We start from the raw sequence: 10,384 nt of genomic DNA on the forward strand, positions 1-10,384 counted from the left end.
TATCTTTTAGGGTGGGGGAGTTGAGAACGAGCTGGAGGCCGACAGCAGGGAGCCCGTGAAAGAGCGAACGGGAGGGCGGCAGGCTGCGCAGGGCGCCCAGGAAGAGGGAGATGTGTGCCCGAAGCTCGGGTGGAGGGGGCTTTATGCAGGAGGAAGACGACGTCTTCCGCTGGCACCAGGGGAAGAAGGAGCGGACGTGCAAGCGGGTGGTTCGGTGGTGTGGGGCAGGAGGCAGGTGCTCGCCTGTGGCCAAGGTGGGGATGGCGGTGGCGGTAGTTGAAGACCTAGAGAACAGTAGGGACAGCTGGCCGGGGAAGCAAGGAGGCTGGATGGCCAGGCGGCCTGGGAGCCAGGGTGATGTCGGATACTTGTGTGGCGGTGCCCGTGCGCCACGATGTGAGGCTTTCCTCCTCAGTGCTCACTTGCCCAGATGGAGACACGGAGAAGAGGAGGAGCTGGAATGACGGGGGCCAATGTGACAGACCGACGGCCGCCCACACACGGGCGTGACTCACCAGACACCCCTGTTACCGCAGACACACACAGCCTCCGTATCAGAAGAGGCCGTTTTGTCGGTAGTGTTCTTCCAGGTTGATGGGGAACTTCAGACCAGGTTCTGTCTATCGATCGATCGATCTAATTTAAAGTAGGCTCCATGCCCAGCATGGAGCCCAACGCGGGGCTCAAACTCACGACCCTGAGACCGCAAACCTGAGCTGATCAAGACCTCAGTGCTCTCGACCGAGCCTCCCAGGTGCCCCCCGACCGGGTTCTCTTACTGTGTGAGCACGTCCTGTGACTGGAGACTTCACAACCCCGTGATCTGCGTGCTGTGAGCTCTGCTGCAGAAAGCTATTGGTGCATGTAATGGGATTTGTTTCCTGGGTAGCCCTCCGCATCTTCTGAACCCACTTCTATGTGGGGGATTTCCCACCTCCCAAAGGCAGATGCTGGGACTTGCCTGCCTGACCTCCTTTGCAGCCAGGGCCCGAAGGTTGGACCTGACCACCCACCAGACCTGAACTCAGGAGACAGAGCTAGGAGGCCATTGGACTCGCAGGATCCCCTTTGATGGCAGGGCTGGTAAGGCTCTCAGAGGCAGTAGGGCCAGAGCTGCCGTCCAGATGGAGGTCTAGTGGTGGAGGGGACCCCCTCCTGCCTGTGAGCATCCCAGCTCCGTGACGGGCATCGTCTCCCCAATTCTAGAGAAGTGCTGTCCAACAGAAATGTAGAGCGAGCCACAGAAACTATTTTCACTTGTTTAATAGCCACCCTTAAAAAATATTTAAAAGGTGAGATCATTTTAATAGCATATTTGATGTGACCCCACATATCCTAAATGTTATTTCGACACGTAATCAATATTAAAAAGTACCCGTGAGATCGTTTGTATTCTTTTTTACGGTGAATCTTTGAAATTCAGTGTGTATTGACTGCCTGAAGTACGCCTCAGTTCAGCCTGGCCGCGGTTCGGGGATTCATGCGGCCAGTGGCCACTATGTGAAAGCAGACCCCGTGCCGATCGGGGGCCTCCCAGCATGACCAGCTGGCCGTGCCAGACATCCAGCAAGCTACCAAATATTTTCAGTGAAGTCCTCTTCTGTTTAAGTGTGTTACAAGAAGTGCTGTTATTTACAACTGACGGTCATTTGGGGATGTTGACCACAAGAAAGAGTGAAGGCTCCACGGGCACAGACACGTGCCCCTACTGTTCATCGCGTACCCCGAGGCCCGGAACAACGCCCGGTTCTCGCCCCTCAAACACGAGTTGCATGAATGAATGCGTGAATGGGGAAAATGTTCCTCCCTCGGTAAGTCTCCCAGTATGAATTCTTGACCGAAGCTTCCTTTGTCCGATTGCCTGGTGGTTCCTGGACATGTTCGCAGCCCAACAGCACACGTGGGCCCTGGGCGATGCGCCTGCGGTGGGGGACGTGGCAGGAAAGCGTAGCTTCTGCCTCAACGACCGGCTCTGGGAGCAGATGACGGAAGCCGGGGGTCACAGAGGGCTGGGGGCTGGCTCTGGCCGGGGGAGGGCGAGGCACTGAAGCCGGGGGCCGTGGCTCAGGGTACCGGCATTTGATACCACCTGCCAGGTCCACAGACGTGCTGTGGACACTGCAGTGAGCAGGAACGTCCGTCCCATGCGAACTAGAGAAATCACCTGGAGTCCTGGAGTCAGCACAGACCACAGAAGCCCAAGGAGCGGGATGCCGCTCATCCCCGCCCCCAGCACAGCGGTGTCCCCTGGGGCTCCGGGCTTCTGTCTGAGCAGCGCAGGCCGAGCCCTGGCTGCTGAGAAGCCCCACTTGTGCTGAGGCCAGAGGCCGGCCGCGGAATGCTGACCCCCTTCCTCCCGGCCTGCCAACTGCGTCTTCTCTTCTCAGGAAAGGGAACGCTAGCTCCCGGGATTACTGTGTGGATTACGTGTGAAACACAGGTGGAAACCTCACGGGGCTGGGCACAGACCCTGAATGCCCAGCACAGGGTTGTCTCTGGTGTGAGCTTCCCGATGCCTCGGCCCAGACACAAAACGGACACAAAATCAACCCTTCTCTGGAATCCCAAGGCCCGTTCTTTACAGCGGCAAACACACACACACACACACACACACACACACACACACGAATAAAGGAAACGCACAGTTTGTTGACTAGGAAGAGCTGGGAGTTGGCTTCCTCAACGTTCAAACCTGAGGGCTGTAGATGTGGGGCTTAGCATTTCTAGACAACAGAGCCCACTTCACAAATCATTTACGTCCAGGGGATCCGAGGAGGCGGATACATTGATGATCCCACGCAGTTCGGAACATACGATCCCAGAACGTATGTTCCGGACGCAGTTAAACCTTCTCGTAGCCTTTCAGACAGCCACGTTCATTCATTCATTCATTCACTTACTTCTTGCACATTCATTCAGTGCGTGCAAATGAGGCCAGGACTCCAGGTGATGAGAGGTGAGAGGCCATCAGCACTGCCCTAACCTGGGACCTAAATTCCTTCTTAAGAGGCTATCAGTCCCAAAGAAAACCAGGCCTAAAAGCTGGATCGGCAATTTGGCCTTCAGCTCCGCCGCGGGACTGGTCCGGAGCGGGCGCCCCGCACAGTGCAGGCTCTGGGCCGCGGGCGGCATCTGGTAGCAGCAAGCGCAGGCCGGTCACCTCTGCCAGAGGCCCGCGGACACTCCACGTGCGAAGACCCCGCCCTCCGAGAAAGGCATCGTCGCGCCTGGCTACCTGGGGGAGCTACACTGTGGCTGTTGCCTGTTGACATGATTACGTGACCAGAGCGCGAACAGTAATTCTTCCAAAAGGAAGGGCAGCGGACACTCCAAGCCACCGTGGGCTTGCAGGGTGAGGCCCGCATCGCCACCCCTGCATCTCCCATCAGGGAGCTTCCTCTGGCGGGAGTCGGCTTGGCCAGCGCGGCAGGTGGGAAAACTCCCGGGGGCACGTTCTGCGCCAGCGCCAGAGGCCGCAGAACCGAGCCCCGCTGCCCGCAGAGGTCACCTGCCTGACGCTCTTTTTCCAGGCTTCTGCTCATCCTTGCTTTCTGCCCCCGTTCCTTTGCAGGTGTTCCTGCAATGCCCGAAGAAGAAACCTCTCGTGCTCATATCTTCATCTCCGGTCTGCTCGTGGACAAATCCAAACGAGGACGGGGCATGTCGCCAAGCATCAGCAAAGCCCCTTGGACATCCGACTCATACTCACTATCAGAAACAGTCTCTCTCTTACAAACCCCATAAAATAATCCAGCCTCGCGGCAAACCCTGAAGCCTTTTTTCCTCCCTCTTCGCGAAGCTCGTGGGAGGCAAGGGGACGACAGGTCAAGTTTGGGGCACACCTTATGACTTCTTTCACTTTGTTTTGACTCTTTCAGGCAGACACAGGGTTTCACGTCCAAAGTTGGGGGTGAGGATTGAGCGGACACAGGTGGGGGTTCCGTTGTCCACACCACAAAGTTCATTGCTGGCTTACACCTTCTTACGGTGGAAAATCCCGAACATATGCAAAGGTAAACAGAACAGAATCATGAGCCCCTACGTGCCCGTCAGCAGGTTTGGCAGCTATCAGCTCAGAGCCAACATTTATTTCATCTGTATCCCAGCTACCTCTCCCCTCTCCACCTCAAATTACCTTAGAGGCAAAACCCAAATACCTTATTTCACCGGTAGTCTTCAATATCTCCAAAACACAAGGACTCTTTTTTATAAGCATAAGTATAACATCATCGCATCTAAAAATTATAGTTCCTTAACATCACCAGATATTGTCAGTGTTCAAATATCCCCAACTCTCTCGCTATCATCACTACTAGTTTTAGTTTTTCATTGTTGGTATTTAAAACCATAGGCTACTGGGACGCCTGGGGGCTCCGTCAGTGAAGCATCTGCCTTTGGCTCAGGTCACAATCTCAGGGTCCTGGGATCGAGCCCCACGTCGGGCTCCCTGCTCAACGGGGAGCCTGCTTCTCCCTCTGCCTCTGCCTGCCGCTCCCCCTGCTTGTGCTCTCTCTCTCTGTCAAATGAATAAATAAAGTCTTTAAAAAATAAAATAGAACTGTAAACTATTAGCTTACGGCTTGCTGAATTTAACTCTACGTAAGGTCTGTCTCTTTGACGGGTTACATGTCTCTCAAGTCTTCTTTAGTCGATAGGCTGCCCTCCTTGCAATTTATTTGTTGAAGAAATGGGGTCATTTGTTCCCTATGCAACTTCCTGAGGTCTGGATCTCACCGATCACGTCACCATGGTGTCATTTCACACGATCTCCCGTTCCCTCTGTGTTCCCTAAAGTGGTGGTCATGTCTAGAGATTTGATGGGGTTGGGGTTCGAGTTTGTTCTGAGACCTCTTCGTATGTGGTATTGGGGACTTCCACCAGGAGGCATACAGGCTGATTTTCTTTATTTTCTTGTTCCACTTTGATTAAAAGGAAGCTGTGATGGTCCCATTGTCGCAGGACAGAGAACTGTGACTCACCTCTCATAACTTCTGGGGCTGACTTTGCACTGTGGACTCGCCTGCCTCTGACAGCTCAGGGTTTTCCTGCTGGGTCAGAGAGAGGGCAGTGTCAGAATGGGACAGAGGCCGGCGAGGGGGGTGGGCAGTATCGGAATGGGACAGGGGCCAGTGAGGGGGGAGGGCAGGGTCAGAATGGGACAGGGGCTGGTGAGGGGGGAGGACATGGTCGGAATGGGTCAGGGGCTGGCGAGGGGGGAGGACAGGGTCGGAATGGGTCAGGGGCTGGCGAGAGGGGTCACGGCTTTCTCCTTCCCTCTCACCTGCCCTGGCTCACGCCGTGGGCACAGGAAGTCACAGCTCCAGGGGGAGGCTCAGCTGGCTAACCACAGGTTAAGCGGTTCAGTTTCTTCGAGACTCCAGTTTCCTCAACTGTAAACTGATAATCATTTCTCCCGAAGAGGGTTTATGGTGGACCTGGGTAATGTTGTAGTCACCCAGTATCTCTTGAAAACCCACACTCTATATGCCGAGACAACTTCCCAGCTGCCTCCTTGCTCCCTTGAGACCCCTGGCTTCTGGGAGCAGACTCACCTGCATCAGAAACCTCCGGGGCACCTGAGAGTGTGCAGCCCACCCAAGTCCCTGGAGAGTGCCTTTGTCAGGGAGCCAGGGCTGACCCAGGACAGAAACACAGGTCCTCTGATTCTAAAACCAGGCAGAAAGGAGAGAGAATGCGGGCAGGAAACATGTCTGGCTTTGACTCCTCCAATTTTTATTGTTGTCTCCCTCTGGTTACCATCAATAAAGGAGAAGCAAAGCCCAGGGCCAGCCTTGGCAGGGGCCTTTGGAGGGATGTGGGGCCTGCGAGCTGCTCTGAAGCTCAGGTTTCTTCCCCTTGCCTCCCAGGGAGGCTCCCTGCACCGAGCACCTCAGGCCTCCCAGCTTCCTGCACAGACATCCTCTGTCTGTTAAAGGAAGGATCTGGGTGGGTCGGGAGAGCTGCCCCCTTTGAGTGGCTGAGGGAGAAGTAGGCCCAGGGCCGACCTGTGAAGGAGGCAGAGCCTAATCCTTCAGGGAAGGAGCCAGAGGGAGGCCAGGACCTCAAAGGGGAAGTAAGCACCTTCCCTCTGCCCCACAGAACCCGTTGGGCTGCTGTCTTTAGCTCCACCCCCGGACCGGCCCAGGGCCTCTTGGGAGAGGCAGGTGGGCAGAGAGGTGGCAGGAGGGCAGACGCTGCCCAGCCCTGGGGAGCGGACATCTGCAGGGAGTGGCCAGGAATGCAGTTGGTCACCTGCTCAGGAGACAGGGGAGTGCCCTGTCCCTCGGGTGACAGGTGCTGCATCTGGGTCTCCTCAAGGCTGTTTTGTCCCGTCCCCCAGTCCTGACTCGGTTGCTCAGCTGTCAGATTTAGGAATACTGCGGGATTCATCTTCTGGTCCCAAATGCCTGCGGTACGGATGGGAACCTGAGGTCTGGAGGAGACGGGCCTACCCCCTATTTTACACACTCATCACCTTCCGCCACCGAGCGCTGCGATCGAAAAGTGAACTCCGCACACGAACATGACACACTTACATGAAATATGAAATTCTACTATTTCAGCTGATTTGATAGTATTTCACAAAATTCAAAAGGCACAGAGAAGTAACTCTTTCCCATTGCTCTCTCGGCACCCCCCAAGGACACGGGCTGTTTCTTACTCAACCCTCCGGGGATGTTTGATGCATAGCAAACAGTTACTTTGTTTGACCAACTCGGACAGTTCCTTTTTAAATTTTTAAAATTTATGTATGTATTTTTTTGGTTTTATAGATTTATTTTCAAAGGGAAAAACAGATAATTTAAATACAAGTCGAAACAGAGTGACTGTCAAAAGCTGTCATAATGCCAGAACGCGTTCTCACCGCCAGACACTCGCCATCATCTTCCGACTCTTCTCTCAGTGAAAAAGGGTGTCTGGTATTTTATTCATATACGTCCTTCTTATCTACAATGTGATCCACGATTTCTTGTGGACACATTCACTTCTCTGCCTGTGTCTCACCAATTTCGAACCCAGACTCGTCCTCCACAGCCGTGACCATCTCTGCTTGGTCTAAACTGTCTAAGCCCAGGTCTTTCATAAAGTGGGAAGTTACTGAGCGCTTTTCTGGGTCAGTCTTGTCATAGGGTTTCAGGACATAAAGAACACAGTCATGATTCCCTCTAATGTCAAATAGGCTGCATCACTATCCTGGCGGTACCACTGTGTGCCTGGAGACTGCGGGAGGGCCGAGGCTGGCCACGGAGCCCCAGGCTTCATCCTGCCCCCGCGGGGCATGACGGGGTGACCCCGAGCGGCCAGCATGGGGACCCAGGGCAACTGCTCGAGGCCACAGGCAGCTGGTGGACACAAGCAGAAAGGACTTGGGCCGCCATGGCTACGCTGACCCAGGAGGCACTGCCAGTTACTTTTTTTAAAGTGCAAACTCTGGGGGCACCGGGATGGCTCAGTAAGCGAAGCGTCTGCCTTTAGCTCAGCTCCCGATCTCAGGGTCCACGTCCTCGGGCCCCGGCTCAGCGGGGAGTCTGCTTCCCCATCTCCCTCTGCCCCTCCTCACCACCCACGTGTGCTCTCTTCCTCTCTCTCTCTGTAATAAATACATAAATAAGATCTAGAAAAAGAAATACAGCACAAAATTTGTGTGTTGTACCCATTGCTCTGTGTATTGGTTTTGCACGTAACAAACCTTGATTCTATCATTTCATTTTGGTATCTCCCCGCCTCGTTCTTTTTAATAATACATAATGTTTACTTGTACGACTGGAGCACAATTTATTCAGCTAGCCTCCTCTTCAGGATCCGAACTTGAGAACAATGGTTCCGTGAAGACCTGGGGCATACAGCATATGTTGTTGCACACCTGTATCCCTGTGGGGTAAATTTCTGGAATTTGGAATTGGAACTGGACAGAGTTGGTTGATTTAATTTTTGATCACTATCACCATTTGCCCTCCAAAGGGCCTGCCCCCGTAACTTCCCTACTAGCAATGTGTGGGGCTGCCTGTTTTCAGACACTTGGGCTGGCCCGAGTTCACTTTTGTGGTTTTTTGTTTTGCCAACCTGACAGGTGAAAATGGTACCTTGTAGTTTTAATGTGCATTTCCTATATTATGAATGAGGCAGAGCATCTAAGACAGAAATGCAGAGGACAGTGTGTACACGGACTGGGGTCTGGCCCCCACCCCAGACTGCACCACTGTGCTCCCCCATCCCCTTTCCCCCAAAGCGATGTGAAGTGGCCAAGCAGCCTGGCCCTCTCCACCCTCCCGGGAGCGAGCTTCCCCGCCCCCTCACCTGGGATGAGTAAGTTTCTCCTGGGTGACTGAAGAGGCTTTATTCAGGCACCCTGGTTTGTCCTGCTTTTCTGTCCCCGAGGGCTGGGACTTGGCCTCAGATGCAAAGGAGGGATTTGCAGCAGGGGAGTGGCGAGATGAGACCTGCTTTTATGGGACATAGAGCTGGGGTAGATGGGGTAGATGTGGGGTGGGGAGGATGCCACTGCAGTTCAAGTGAGCCAAGCGCTGGGGCCTGGGGACGCCGAGTCTGAGATCGGAGGTGGCTGTGCAGGACTGATGGGGGAGACGGAGGCAGAAGAGAGGCAGTCACGGGAGAGAGTGAGGGCGGAAGACCAGTGAGCTGGAGCTTGCTTGTGGGATGGACGGAGAAGATGAGGGAATGTTGGTGGGGTGAACGTCCTCCTAGTGGCCACAGGACTGGAGCGGTCACATGGCCAATGGAGGGATGGTTAACTCGGCCGGTCTGGCCATGCAGGTTAAATCATCTCTGGGGTGTGTCCTGCTGCTGGTTTCCTGGAGAACGGCCAACACAGAGCTAGCTTTACTCCTGCCTAACCACCTTGGTCTCGCTCCTTCCGTGGCACTCCTCCCGTCCCTCTGGCTCAGGGAAGTGTGGCCTGGTGGCCAGACCAGCTGGAGCTGGGGGAGGAGGAGCGGATTGGAAATGGGAGATGGGGGTGACAGGGAGACCGGGGTCCACCGACCTCAGGCTCCAATCAGGTTTCTAGGGTGTGTTTGCTGCTGGCCTGAGAGCAGAAGGTGGCCAACCAGACCTGGAGGCCATTGCCCTTTCCAGGTCTCTGTGTTCTAAACCCTTCTCTGACTTTGGCCCATGTTCCTCTCGGCCGGCCCCCTCCCCCACGGTCCCCAACCCCAAACAAAGCAGCACACGCGACAAGCACCTTAGTCTCTCTGTTGGGGTTGACAGGTCAATTTCCATTTCAGAGAATGAATACTTCTTTGGTATAAGTATATCCCAAACATCGCATGGGACGCAGTTATACTCTTTTAAAAGTTGCTTATCTGAAATTCAGATTTAATGGGGTGTCCTTTTCTGAAATGTGCCAACTCAGGCAACCGTGCCGGGTGAGACGGCCCTGCTGCCTGACCGCGTGCAGGACTGGTCCTTTAGAGGAACCACCACCCCGGGACCGCACTCCGAAGGGGCCTTCATGCCCTTTTCTGGCGGAATACCCGCCCGTGCCCATCCGGTCCCAAATCCGAGTTCCTGGCAAGCACCCACTCGGACTGCGGCCTCAAGGCCGGGGTTCCAACTGCCACTGAGGCAGGAGGCGAAGGTGAATGGTCTGCAGCCCAGCGCAGAACAGACAGGAGGGGGCTCGGGGGTGTGCGAGGTGATTGGAGAGCCAGCCCCGCTGGTTGTGAACCCGGTCCCTCACGCAGGCCCCCACAGTGAAGGAAGGTGTCTGCACTCACTCAGAATAACCAGGGAGACGGTGGGGGAACGTGGCCCGCAGGACCCCTGGGCAGCCCCCTCCCCAGTCCCAGCTCTGAGCTCCGGGGTCGAGACCTGCACCCCCTCCCCCATCCCTGCTGCAGGGGTAGAGACCCACACCCCCGCCCTCCATCCACACTCCCAGGGTAGAGACCCAGGCCTGCCCCTCCCTGCCCCTACCCCCTTTCACGCTCCTGGGGTGTAGGCTCCCAACCATCGGCAGAGGGTGGGGCACGGCTGCACCTGGGTCACCCCAGTGGGCAGTCCCCCAGCGGGCAGGGCGACGCTTCACACCGCGTTAGGGACGCGGGGGAAGGCCTGAGAAATCCTGTCAAAACGAGACTTAAGTAAATCGAACCTTATTTTCAGATCCTTTACCTCAAGGTCTCATCTGCAGTTGGCGGAGGCTGCTAAGTCGTTGAGTTTTGAGTTTTGCTTCTCCTTTTAACGTGCCGTGGGCAGCGGGGGGTGGGGCGGGGGTGACTTCAGGCCACCAGCAACCAGGAAACCTTACTGAACAGCTGTAGACGGGCAAACGAAGCCACGCCGCCTCCCGCACGATCTGTGTTTGGTACCTTTGCCTTCTGTCTACCCAGCTCTGCCCTCTCAGTGCCCTGCGGGAGGGTTC

The 10,384-nt window shown here is 55.4% G+C and overlaps 1 long non-coding RNA gene and 1 pseudogene across 1 annotated transcript; both read right to left on the reverse strand.

The window, feature by feature from the left end:
- Positions 1-1,200: 1,200 nt before the first annotated feature.
- On the reverse strand, positions 1,201-10,158 carry LOC117796912. Its single transcript, XR_004621615.1, has 3 exons — positions 10,115-10,158; positions 4,980-5,045; positions 1,201-3,978 (listed from the first exon to the last, which is right to left on the reverse strand). It is a non-coding gene; the product is annotated as an uncharacterized LOC117796912 (long non-coding RNA).
- On the reverse strand, positions 5,677-10,240 carry LOC105241897 (annotated as a pseudogene).
- Positions 10,241-10,384: the final 144 nt, after the last annotated feature.

The sequence above is a fragment of the Ailuropoda melanoleuca genome, chromosome 17 (assembly GCF_002007445.2).
Source record: "Ailuropoda melanoleuca isolate Jingjing chromosome 17, ASM200744v2, whole genome shotgun sequence".
Lineage (NCBI taxonomy): Eukaryota > Metazoa > Chordata > Mammalia > Carnivora > Ursidae > Ailuropoda > Ailuropoda melanoleuca.